General features: G+C 44.0%; 1 protein-coding gene across 1 annotated transcript in view; it reads right to left on the minus strand.

Moving 5' to 3' along the window:
- Positions 1-12,273, minus strand: part of LOC124803218 (leucine-rich repeat-containing protein 24-like) — a 66,966-nt gene extending 54,693 nt beyond the window's left edge. Inside the window, exon 1 of the mRNA XM_047264398.1 lies at positions 12,181-12,273. The gene's annotated coding sequence lies outside the window, so the exon portion shown is untranslated. The remainder of the gene's footprint in view (positions 1-12,180) is intronic.
- Positions 12,274-14,263: the final 1,990 nt, after the last annotated feature.

Raw genomic sequence — 14,263 nt, forward strand, 5'->3', positions numbered from 1 at the left:
CAGACATCGCAGTAGTCACTAACTATTCACACCAAGGACAACTCCGAAAGTATGATAGGAGCGGAAAAGTTAGCGGGACAAAAGTTTCATGGATCAACGGGGACCATAATATGACGTTGGTTATCTGTTGGTAGGTGGAGTCGCTTCAGAGATATGAAGGTCGACTTTGTTTTTTTTTTTTTTAATGGGATGCTGAAGTTTGGTACTTATTTTCTGATTGCGGCTATCGAGTCGAATCCAATGATGTGCAACAGTAAGGCCTTTGAAGGTCAAAGAACGTCAAAAAAGTGGCATGAACGTCCATTTACAGAAGGCTGCTTTCCTCTTATGGTGGACTGGGTGGTATTCCTTATCAGTCTCGCACTTATCGAAGCACATGCTCTGACAATCCGCTCTCGCATATCTTCTGGTGTAGCTGGAACATATTTATAAACAATGTCTTTTACGAATCAACACAAGAGAAAATCCAGAGGTGTCAAGTACGGCGAACGAGCCGGCTACGACACATCTCCTCAGCGTCCAATCCAACGATATGGGAATTGTCTCTGCAACTCATTTCCAGCCATCAGCGGAAAATGTGCCGGACACCCATCGTGTTGATACCACATTCTGTTTCTTGTTGCTAAAGGTACTTCTTCCAATAACAGACCTAATGTTTATTGCAGTAATGTGGTGTAATTCCTACCAATTAGGTTTCCTTCAATGAATTGGGGCCTATAATTGTGTCCTACAGAATCCCACACCATACATTCACCGACCTCGGTTTTTGGTGAGCAACTTGCCGCAGTGAACATGGATTGTTGCCCAATAATGCATGTTATGCAAATTAACATTTCCATGGTTCGTGAACACAGCCTCGTCAGTAAATAAAATCAAATTAATAAATGTGTCAATGTGTCATCCCTCTGAATCTGAAGTTGAGCCCATCGGCAGAATTCAGTACGACGCATACAATCCGTACCAGTTAATTCTTGGTGGAGACTGATATGGTAAGGATGATATTTATGGCGATGCAGAACACGAACAACACTACTCGGGCTCATGCCAGATTCCCTTGGGATGTGACGCGAACTAACACAAGGTACCAATTCCCGTTTCCTCGTTAGTAACTTTCTTTCGCCGGATATGTTTCCGATACGTTAAAGTTCCAGTTGTTCCCAGTTTATCATAAACATATTTAAATGAACGACGTGTAGGATGAGTACTTTGAGGATATCTTTCAGCGTTTAAGTCTCTACCTCCAATAAATTTCATTGGCATTCTCCGTAAATGAGAAGCACATCGACTTGTGCTTCGAATGAATATATCATTTACACTCGCTTGATTCGACGATACTAGTCTTGCCGTTCCTGTTAGTGTTGTACTGCCAAACTGTCGAATGGTGTTTACATGCTAATGGCACGTTAGATGGATACGCCGTATTCGGCAAATATTTACTGTTTGCACGATATACAAGAGAGAATTGTCAGAGCATTTGCTTCGATAAGTGCAGAAGTGATAAGGAATGCCACTCAATCCATGATAAAAGATTGCAGCACTGCATTTATGCCAATCGTCATCACTTCGAACACCTTATGTAAATGGGCGTTCATGCCACCTTTGTGGCCTTCGTTGACCATCAAAGGCCTTACTGTTACACATGATTGGATTCGTCTCGATAGCCGCTATCAGAAAATAAGTTCCAAACTATAGCATCCCATTTAAGAAAATAAAGTTGACCTTCATATCTCTGAAGCGATCCCACCTAGAAACAAAAAACCAACGTCTTGTTATGGCCCCTATTTTCCGATGCAACATTTGTCCCGCAAACTTTTCAGCTACTATCATACTTTCGGAGTGATTCTTGGTAGTAATAGTTAGCGATTCACCCTGTATAAAAAAACATGCTCCACTCTGTTGGAAGCTATTACAGAAATGTGTACTACCTCACGTGAACTAAATAGCTTTGTGCAATCTCAGTATGTTATTTCAAGTTTTGGTATCCATACGAGTTGTCATTATGACTCACTCGCGTGAATGCGGAAAACTCGAAGGTCAATAAAACAAAACATAATAAAATAAACGCTATGTAAGTTAGAGACTTTCTTTTTTTCGTTCATGACAACTTATATCTCTTATTCTTGTGGCCCTTTCTTCCCGTCCGATTCTTTCAAAAATTATTACTATTGGGCATGGTGGTGGTAGCAGTAGTAGTAATAGTAGTAGCAGTAGTAGTAGAGTTGCCAGTAGTAGTAGTGCAGCAATTAATACTAGTACCACTTTTTTCGGTTCACATCCTAGTTTATCTCATCTATGTATTTATTTTCCAATCACTGTACGTCTATATCTATATGCACATCCATACTCCGCAAGCCAACGGATGGTGCGTGGTGGAGGGTACTTTTGAGTATCTCTATCGGTTCTCCCTTCTGTTCGAGTCTCGTATTGTTCCTGGAACGAAAGATTGTCGGTATGCCTCTGTGTGGGCTCTAATCTCTCTTATTTTATCCTCATGGTCTCTTCGCGAGATATACGTAGGAGGGAGCAATATACTGCTTGACTCCTCGGTGAAGGTATGTTCTCGAAACTTCAACAAAAGCCCGTACCGAGCTACTGAGCGTCTCTCCTGCAGAGTCTTCCACTGGAGTTTATCTATCATCCCCGTAACGCTTTCGCGATTACTAAACGTTCCTGTAAAGAAGTGCGCTGCTCTCCGTTGGATCTTCTCTATCTCTTCTGTCAACCCTATCTGGTACGGATCCCACACCAGTGAGCAGTATTCAAGCAGTGGGCGAACAAGTGTACTGTAATCTCCTTCCTTTGACTTAGGACTGCATTTCCTTACGATTCTTCCAATGAATCTCAGTATGGCATCTGCTTTACCGACGATTAATTTTATATGGTCATTCCATTTTAAACCACTCCTAATGCCTACTCCCTGATTATTTATGGAATTAACTGCTTCCAGTTGCTGACCTGCTTTATTGTAGCTAAATGATAAAGAATATTTCTTTCTATGTATTCGCAGCACATTACACTTATCTACATTGTGATTCAATTGCCATTCCCTGCACCATGCGTCAATTCGTTGCAGATCCCCCTGCATTTCAGTACAATTTTCCATTGATATAACCTCTCGATATACAACACCATCATCCGCAAAAAGCATCAGTGAACTTCCGATGTTATCCACAAGGTCATTTATATATAATGTGTGTGGTGTCACCGCCAGACACCACACTTGCTAGGTGGTAGCCTTTAAATCGGCCGCGGTCCGTTAGTATACGTCGGACCCGCGTGTCGCCACTATCAGAGATTGCAGACCGAGCGCCGCCACCCGGCAGGTCTAGAGAGACTTCCTAGCACTCGCCCCAGTTGTACAGCCGACTTTGCTAGCGATAGCTAACTGACCAATTACGCTCTCATTTGCCGAGACGATAGTTAGCATAGCCTTCAGCTACGTCATTTGCTACGACCTGGCAAAGCGCCATTACCAGTTACTATTGATGCTGTAAAACATGTACCGTCAAGAGCGATGTTCACCATTTACTGATTAAAGTTAAGTATTCCAACACCTACGTCCTCTTTTGCTAAAGTCTAACTTCCTTGTCCTGTTCCAGACCTCACGCCAGCCTGGGTGAGCTAAAACACGTGCCTTTCGGCATCCTCTCATAGTGGGTTGGTTCTCTTGCCAATCCACAACAACGTGAATAGCAACGGTCCTACGACACTCCCCTGCGGCACACCTGAAATCACTCTTACTTCGGAAGTCTTCTCTCCATTGAGAATGACATGCTGCGTTCTGTTATCTAGGAACTCTTCAATCCAATCACACAATTGGTCTGATAGTCCATGTGCTCTTACTTTGTTCATTAAACGACTGTGGGGAACTGTATCAACGCCTTGAAGTCAAGAGACTATTGTTGTCAATATTCATTTAGCTGACATATATAAACCTTTGTCGTTTAATTTTTTAATTTGTTTTGACCATCTTGTTGGAAGAAGTGAAGAATCAGATCGAAGTTTCTCGGCATGACTTCCTTGTGTGGATAAAGAATAATATTAAATGAAACGGAAAAATTGTCCTGCATACGCAATTATGCCGTAGTTAGAGAAGCAGTAGAGATTTAAACGTGTGTGAAAAGCTCCAACAGGCACAGCGGCAACATAATCGTAGTGGCACGTACAAGCGAACTCTGGATGCTGAAAAGATGCAGAGAAATGTACTGAACTGTTTGCGTTCTCACAAAAGCGCTTGTACCACTGGGTTACAATAAGGGGAGGTCGCGCTACACATTTACGTTATATGTTGTTTTGAAGTGGGTGCCGCCATGTTAGGTGCCCCAAAACAATGCCAGACGATTGATTCTTCTTCGTAATTTCTGTAGCGTGCGAGCAACAGTTTTAAACAGAAAATGTTACAGTGCTTCCATGAATAATACAGTGTTAGGAAGGCATTTTCAGGTGTCTTTCCCCTTTTTTGCCTTAAGTGCTTATTTGATCCAGTAATACAAAGCATTTCGTGTCATTTATGTAACATGATTTCTTCATACGTTTCAAACACCAAAGGACTGAAGTACGTGATATGAAAAGACTTCTTTCGTAATACAGTAATTTTCTTAATACGGCCTGCCGAACCATGTCCGGTGCATTTTCTCTTTAGGAAATGATGAGAACATATAACGTGTGAGTAAAAAGATTGTGGGCGTTGCTGCAGCCTATTTGCTACGTCCGATGTGGTTATATAAGCACCGATATGTAAGCAAGGTACTGGTGTGGCATCCACGTCTTTACGACTTGCGTGTGGTGAATGTGGAAACGTGACTAATGGCGACATTGTGACGAAATGCGTCCAAACAGGATCAACGCTCTGTTATTCTTTTCTAGGATGCCGACGACAATCACCGGTAGACGTCCGTCGGAGAACGAAGAATTTGTGTGAGGCAACATGTCTGTCGGAAAGGGAATGGAATGGTTCGCCGAGTTTCGACACAGGAAACCGGTCGATGTCGAAGGCCAGCCTCATCCATTAAGGGCAACTGAAGCCGGTGACACTCGAGCGTCCGTCCTAAAATCCCGATCTCTTTCCACGCGATTATCATGTCTCTGCTCCCATATAGAAGGGCCTTAAGGGTCGATGATTTCTGTTGTACGAGTATGTAGAGCAGATAGTACGGGCTCCTTCACACAACAGGACACGATGTTTTACCACATGGGTACCTTCAACCTGGTGTGTCATTGGTATGATTGCCTCAGTGCTAATGACAACTGGCATACCGATTCCGGACTGTATGGCCTTCGAAGGGAAACTTCTTGCTGGCCCCTTACATTTTGCTATATTTAGTCGGTTTCCAGCCATTCCTTCTCGCAGTGTTTACCCAGAGAGATTTTCGAGTTGCGCTGATAGGAAACCTGAAGTCAAATGACGGAAACAATACCAGTATGGTAAAAGTAAATATCGCAATAAAAATTCATGCATATAAAAATAAACATCGCTTGAACGAAGCCACTTGTTAATGAAATGTCATTCCTGTATCTTTAAGTGTATACTATAATCAGAATGATTGCCACACAAGTAAATGACATAAGCTGGCATTTTTTATGTCAACACTTCCACCATTAGCCAATGGTTGGAATAAGCAACGTCGTGGATGTCGTCCTTAAATTTGTGACGTAATGACAGTCCCCCTTCTACTTCCACGGCTAGCACCATCAATGTCGATACGGTCACTACTTCTGGTAGTGTGAGACAACGCTAGATAGCTATCAATCATAAGTGATCTATCTACTACAAACGATTACCACTACAACAGCTATGACAGTTCGTCATTCCCGACGTAGATGATGGTGGGGATAGTCAACAACTCGAGATTTTAGCGAGATGTAAGCCGAGAAATTGTTATAAAAGAGTTGAAAATCCCAGATTTGTTGTTAAAAACGGTGCAATAGCCCCTACATGCCAAAGTAAAATGAAGGTCTGTTTCCCTGCTGCCCTTATCACATGAGCAACTTCAATGAAATATTACAACGTCTACCTTACCGTGGGAAATTAAAATGTACGTTATCGAAAATTTATACAGACGTGCGTCATGAAGGCTGCAGTTATTCTATCCACCGACTACTATATCCGAATCAGAATAACAACGTGATTGATGTCTAGCTGTTTACACGGCTACTACCATAGCAACAGCCAATGAGAAAACTCGCTTGGCCGCACTTCATATTCCGTTCACCGTAGTCAAATGTCTCTGCTACTGCAGGTAACGGCTAGAGTGTCCAGTTGTAGACAACACACGCGGCCTGTACCGTAAACAGTTGTGATCCGTTTCTCTGTGTGCTTACTTCCTCTGTGCGGCGAGCTTATTTTGAGCTACAGAATGCTTGAAGGCTGCAGCGGAAAAATGTGATTTCTTAACGGAAAATTCTGTGATTTGCTCACGTTTAGGGTGGCGAGACAAATGAGTATGAATGCGCCGTGCGGGTGTATTTTGAGAACGAGTGAGATACACTGTGAATCTATTCACTCTCACAAATGTAGTCGAAAGAACTGGAAAAGCGTTGAAGATGCATAAGGACACTGTCGACAAAGTTTGTAAGGAGATATACTGTGCAGAAGGGAAAGAACGTGGTTCATTCTAACTACGGACACTCGGGAAGAAAGAAGGACAGAACCACAAGTAAAAAAACTGGACCCTTTTCCTGTTGCTATTCGTCACCACAATTATGGATATTACAAGAGAAAAGAAGATCCATCTATAAAAATAAGTTGTGCGTTACTCTTCGCTATGCAGAGTTATTCAGTGGCAGCAAGACTCCTTTGTTAATGGTTGTCAGAGCCCTGATTTAGGTGCAAAAAATTAATACACGGGAAATTGTGATGAAGAGAGGTGACATCGTAGCGTGATATTGTTAGTTTTTAAAAGGTATCATTAATGTGCCGTTTGAAAACATTCTGTTGCTCAACGAGACCTGGATAAACACCGGTCATTCCATCACAAAGGACTGGAAATCATAGCACAAGTGGAAGTTCTGCTGTTCCTTTGGAAAAGGGCGTTTGAATTATTGTCTTGGATACTGTCTGGTTTAGTTCCTAAGTTCCTCCTTGTTCAGAAATCGAAGGCAACAAGCGACCACGAGGGGGAGATGAACCAGAACCACGACAGTTTTCTGATGCGGTTCAAGGAACAATTAATGGAAAATATAAATCGGCTGTCTATCATTGTAATGGATAATGAACCTGTGGTGTCACCGCCAGACACCACACTTGCTAGGTGGTAGCTTAAATCGGCCGCGGTCCATTTAGTACATGTCGGACCCGCGTGTCGCCACTGTGTAATCGCAGACCTAGCGCCACCACCAAGGCAGGTCTCGTGATACGAGAGAGCACTCGCCCCAGTTGTACGAGAACCTAGCTACCGACCAGATGTACGAAGCCTTTCTCTCTCATTAGCCGAGAGACAGAATAGCCATCAGCTAAGTTAATGGCTACGAACTAGCAAGGCGCCATTAGCCATACAGTGATTGAACTTAAAGTCTCCTGTGTATCGTCAAGATCGATGTACTACAATGATATTAAAGATAAGTATTAAACCTGCTCCGTACTTTTCTTCCCAACATTAATTACGTATCCTGTTCCAGTACTTCACGCCCGTCTGTGTTAGTCTAGCGTGCATTTTCAGCCATCTCAACTTCACGGTGTCGGCCCAGATACCGACACAACAGAACCATAGCATTCAGTTATCAAAGATAAAACTGTTACATGAAGCAATAGTACAAATAACGCCAGAGAACGCGAGTAACGTTATACACCACACAGAAACGGTCGTTAAAGAAGCACAGAAAAGTAAAGTAAGTGTAGAAAGTAATACTGATAATATAATTGTATACACTCACGCTCATAAATTAAGGATAATTGCAGAATGTGGTGCCACACAACGTGGCACTACACAAAAATGGCGCCAATGGCGTAGTCACATAGAGAACACTCACGACACTGATCTATAAGACCACGGTATTGGTGATTAAGTTGAGAAGACCGCCCCGAAACACATGTGCAACAAAACACCATGTATCCCGACATCAATATGGGATATGATCACCATACACACGTACAAAGGCCGCACAACGGGTTAGCGTACTGTGGATGAGGTGGTCGAGCAGCTGCTCCCATTCTTGCACCAGTGCCTGTCGGAGCTCCTGAAGTGTTGTAGGGGAATGAAGACTTGCAGCGATAAGTCGACCGAGAGCATCACAGACGTGTTCGATGGGGTTTAGGTCTGGAGAACAGGCAGGCCACTATTCACCTGGTATCTTCTGTTTCAAGGAACTCCACCACGATGGCAGCTCGGTGGAGCCGTGCGTTATCATCCATCAGGAGTAAGGTGGAACCCAATGCACCCCTGAAAAGGCGGACACACTGGTGCAAAACGACGTCCCAATACATGTGACCTGTTACATTTCCTCTGTCAAAGACATACAGGGGTGTAGTGCGCCAATCTTAATCCCACTCCACACCATCAAACCACGACCTCCAAACAGGTCCCTTGAAAGGACGTTAATGGGTTGGTATGTGGTTCCTGGTTCACGCCAGATGAAATCCCGGTGAGAATCACTGTTGAGACTATACCTGGACTCGTCCGAACATAACCTGGGACCACTGTTCCAATGTCCATGTACTGTGATCTTGACAGCAAGCTTTACGGGCTCTTCTGTGACTAGGGATCAGTGGAATGCACCTTGCAGGTCTCCAGGCGAATGAATCATGTCTGTTCAGTCGTCTGTAGACTGTGTGTCCGGAGACAATTGTTCCAGTGGCTGCGGTTAGGTCCCGAGCGAGGCTACCCGCAGTACTCCGTGGCCGTCTGCGGGCACTGATGGTGAGATATCGGTCTTCTTGTGGTGTTGTACAATGTGGACGTCCCGTACTGTGGCGCCTGGACACGTTTCCTGGCTGCTGGAATCGTTGCCATAATCTTGAGATCACACTTTTTGGCACACGGAGAGCCCGTGCTACGACCTGCTTTCTTTGTCCAGCCTCCATTCGTCCTAGTATTCTGCCCCTCATAACGCCATCAATATGTGTTCTTTGGGCCATTGTCAATACACAGTCTCCATTATCATGTCTGAAAACGTCTACACAGTTACTCGCTGCACCGTACTCTGACATGCACCAACACACCTCTGCATATGCGGACTGCTGCCAGCGCCACTGTGAGACGAACGCAGGTCAAATGCACCGCATAGTCATACCCCGAGGTGGTTTAAACCCGCAAACCGCCCACCAGAGCGTTGTTTCACCATGTATCATCAATATCCTAAATTTATGAGCATGAGCGTATGTGGACAATTCTAGTGACTCTCCCGCGGACCGAAGCCCATAATGGTAACATCGAGGATGACAGTGGTTTAGAACAGGCATGTACAATTTGCCATAATTCATCTTTATTTTTGTGTTTGTGTTTCATAATTTCGACTGAATGGAGTGAATTGCACTTGCACAATAACCCCCATCCAATCATTAAGGAATACTCCTCTGCATAAGTAAGACTCTCTAAATGCACATTACAGTGATTGGTAATTATTTAAGCAGTTATACGATTTTAATATTGTTTGACATTGTATTTACATGAACGATTCAGATATATTGTAGCATCCCTATCGTAACGAATACGACAACTGAACGTCATTAGTCCTTATTATTGTAAACGACAGTGCGCTAGTTGTTGCTTTTGTTGCGATATACAAATCCACTGAAGCGCCAAAGAAACTGGTATAGGCATGCGTATTCAAATACAGAGAGATGCAAACAGCCAGAAAACGGCGCTGTGGTCGGCGACGCCTGTATAAGACACCAAGAGCCTGGCGCAGTTGTTAGATGTGTTACTGATGCTACAATGGCAGGTTATCAAGATTTAAGTGAGTTTGAACGTGGTATAATAGTCGGCGCACGAGCGATGGGACACAGGATCACCGACCTAGCGATGAAGTGGGGATTTTCAAGTACGACTGTTTCACGAGTGTGCAATTAATGTCAGGGATCCGGTAAAACATCAAATCTGCGACATTGGTGCAGCTGGAAAAAGATCCTGCAAGAACGGGACCAATAACCACTGAAGGGAATCTTTCAATGTGACAGAAGTGCAACTCTTTCGCAAATTGCTGTTTTTTCCATGCTGGGCCATCAACAAGTGTCAGCGTGCGAACTATACGCAGAAACATCATCGATATAGGCTTTCCGACCGAAGACCCACTACTGTACCCTTGATGACTGCACGACACAAAGCTTTACGCCTCGCCTTGGACGGTCAACACCGAAATTGGACTGTTGATGACAGGAAACATTTTGCCTGGTCGGACGAGCCTCGTATCAAATTGTATCGAGTAGATGGACGCGTACGGGTATGGAGACAACCTCATGAATCCATGGAGCCTTGACCCTGCATGTCGGCAGGGGCTGTTCAAGATGATGGTGGCTCTGTAATTGTGTGGGGAACGTGCAGTAGAAGTGATATGGGACCCATGATACGTCTAGATACGACTCTGACAGCGAGACGTACGTAAGCATCCCGTCCGTTCACCATGCTTTCATTCATGTCCATTTCGCATTCCGGCAGACTTGGGCAATTCCAGCAGGACAATGCGACACCTCGCACGTCCAAAATTGCTACAGAGTGCCTCCAGGAACACTCTTCTGAGTTTAAACACTTCCGCTGGCCACCAAACTCGCCAGACATCAACACTATTGACCACATCTGGGAAGCCTTGCAACGTGCTGTTCAGAAGACATCTCCACCCCCTCGTACTCCTATGGATTTATGGACAGGCCTGTAGGATTCCTGGTGTCAATTCCCTCCAGCACCGCTTCAGACTTTAGTCGAGTCCATGCCACGTCGTGTTGCGGCATTTCTGCTTGCCCGCAGGGGCCCTACACGATATATGGCATGCGTACTAGTTTCCGCGGCTCTTCAGTACAATAGGAACACGGTATCATTTTATACACTGGATTGCTTTTGTTAAGCCACAAGGATATTACGATTCTGTACAGCGAACTCTGTACCGTACATGAAAAGGAGGCGTGAGAAGGTAGTCCAGCATCGAACCGCATAGCTGTTTTTGCTACAGCCCCACTGCGCTTGCGCGCACCGACAAACCAACAACATCGCCCCCTTCGAGGCTGGACTGCGCTTTCCTGAGTTTGTTATTGCAATGAAATGAACACCCTTAGCTCCTTACAGGCGTTGACATACGTCAACGGGGACAGATGAAGATGTGTGCTCCGACAGGGACCCGAACCCGGGATCTCCTGCTTACATGGTAGACGCTCTATCTATCTGAGCCACCGAGGACACAGAGGATAGCGTGACTGCAGGGATTTATCTCTGGCACGCCTCCCGCGAAACCCACATTCTCTTCATATTGTCCCGCACTACATTCGTAGTGCCCCCGCCCATTATACTCATTACTCGCGGCGCGTTGCCGATTCCCGTAAGAGTTCGGGCACTGTTTGTGCATTCGCACAGAAGAAGAAGATGATGATCAAGTGGCCGGTCGGGGCACACATTTTCGTCTGTCCCCGTTGACGTATGTCAACGCTTGTAAGCAGCTAACGGTGTTCATTTCATTGTAATTTCATTCTAACGAGCTGCTTGGTCACCGATGGTATCTGCTCTTTCGGACATGTCCGAAAGAACAGATACAATCTTAGTAAATATACACTTTGTTATTCTCATCCGTCTATGTTGTTCGGAGGCTATTGAAGTAGTTGAAGCGCGTTTGTGTAAACAACTTGCACTGACTTCGCCTGGAGAATTTGCAATCAACGCTTGTGGCTCCAAAATGGTCCTTCTGTTTTTAGTGACAAGATAAACATTGATGCTAACTATGTTATGAGAAGCTCCACAGCCCCTACCGTTTCCGACAACTACCTTAACAAAGTCTGTGAACTGTTCTGGGGAGATCAAGGTAGGACTGGTATTGTAATATGGAGATGCTATTAACTGAGGTGATGACGATTTAGAATCTAAGGTATTCTGATCCACTAGCAACGATTTCAAGATTTTAGTACAAAACACTTCACTAGAATTTGCCGAAATCGTGCACATAATGTCACGAAAAGCAGAACATCAAGTTGACGCTTTAACAATACCGTGTTCGAAACTACTTCTTACAATGTTGCTTCGCACATTGTTTCTAATTACTAACCTCTTAGAAAATCTGCTGAAGGGGTTCGCGGAAACACTATACGTCGGTACCACGTCCGTTTGCCCATGCGTCCGGCGACCGACTGCGTTCGAGTGGCGCCTGGCCTGTGTAAGTAAGTGCCGCGAATCGTGCATCCGCCGCAGCAGTGGTAGCCCTTACGTCACACTCCGCTAAAAGCACGCTGGAAGACGGCACGCACACAAAGCATGCGCCTCAGCGGCCGATATCCAGGGTCAGCGAGATGGCGACTCGTCCCGCTGTTTACTGTTTTTGCGCTATAAGTCTTCGTACAAGTGGATTGGGCGCGCGACCCGGCCGGCAAGCAGTCGTCACGGCGAGCGCGCAGTTAAATGCCCCGCCATTCCGGGAACCGCCAGCTGATGTCATCAGGCATGTGACCGAGATAGCAGCACTCAGCCTTCCAGTACCATTCCGTGTATGGCTGCCAGGTACCGAAATGGAAAATCCGGACTCAGCGTCACATTTAGCCCAATATTTTGCCGGACCACCTATCTCTCACTACCTAGAACGCAACGTCCTGACTGACTCACTGACTGACTAGACTCATCTTCGCAAAGCACATACCAATAAGGATCGAAATTTGAAATTTGAAGATGGTGTGGATCTTATACTCTAAGTGTCATTTATGAACAAATTTTTCGAAATTTCCACCTTAATGGTGTGAAATAGGGGATGAAGCTTTTCTTTAAAAAAATGTCGCTATTAAGGCTATTTTGAAGCTACACCTACGAAAATTGGTTTTGGTTTCTCGGAAAATTTAACCCTATGGTGGTGAAATAGTGGGTGAAAGCATATTATTAAAGAACTACTAAATTATTTTTAAAGTTACATCAATGAGCATTGTTATTTGACTTCTCGGTTACAAGTTACAAAAAAATAAAAATGAAAAACCTATTTCAGTGTTTTTGAAATTGAATCCTTAATGCGATGAAATAGGATGTGAAACGTTTTACGAAAATATTTCATTTCGAAAGCTTTCTTAAAGTTAAAGCCTTGAACATTTGCATTTGGCTTCTCGATTAGACATGAAAAAATAGGTGTTTCACTGTTTTTTGAAATTCTTCCCCTAAGGAAGTGAAACAGGGTCAGACTGATTCACTTACACATCCCAAAACCACCATGGAGAGGGTGCATAGACGTAGTTTAAGAAGGGACTGTGCAAAATTCCACTCCTAAGGGGAAGGTTCAGGGGATGAGAAGCTTTTTGAAAGTGTTTAGCTATTAAGGGAATTTTGAAGACATAAGTATGAAAACTGGTATTTGATGTCTCAATTATAAAAAAAAAATCTTCTTTTAGCATTTTTGGAAATTCTATTACTAGAGGGGTAAAATAGCGGTTGAAGGTTTTTTGGAAATAAATAATTATTTAAGAACTACTAAACGAGTTTTAAGACTACATCCACGACAGTTGGTATTTGACTTCTCGGTTAGAAATTTAAAAAATACGTGTTTCAGTGTTTCTGGAAATTCAACCCCTAAGGGAGTGCAATAGACTCAAATGGTGCAAATGGCTGTGAGCACTATGGCACTTAACATCTGAGGTCCTCAGTCCCCAAGAACTTAGAACTGCTTAAACCTAACTAACTTAAGGACATCACACACATCCGTGCCCGACACAGGTTTCGAACCTGCGACCGTAGCAGTCACGCGGTTCCGGACCGAAGCACTTACAACCGCTCGGCCACCGGCTGTGTAATACAGGATGAAATGTTTTAAGAAAATATTTCGCTGTACTAAAAACATTTTAAAGGTAAATCTGTGAAAATTGGCATTTTACTGCTCGGTTACATGCAAAGAAATATTTTTTAGGGAAAGAAAGTTGCTTTGGTAACATCTCCATAAGAATTCGAAATTCAAGATTAATAAAAACTTAGGACTCTAGCTACTAGAATCGCTGGGTGGTCAGAAGTACATTCGGGAAAGACCACTCTTAAATGGCCTTAAATAGTGTGAAAAACTTAGAAGATGTTGCAGATTGAGAACAAAATAAAAATTCAGTTAAATAAAAACAATTAAAAAGAATCTGTGCAGCCCACACAGTCTACGCGAGCGGGCGGGCCCT

The sequence above is a fragment of the Schistocerca piceifrons genome, chromosome 6 (assembly GCF_021461385.2).
Source record: "Schistocerca piceifrons isolate TAMUIC-IGC-003096 chromosome 6, iqSchPice1.1, whole genome shotgun sequence".
NCBI lineage: Eukaryota > Metazoa > Arthropoda > Insecta > Orthoptera > Acrididae > Schistocerca > Schistocerca piceifrons.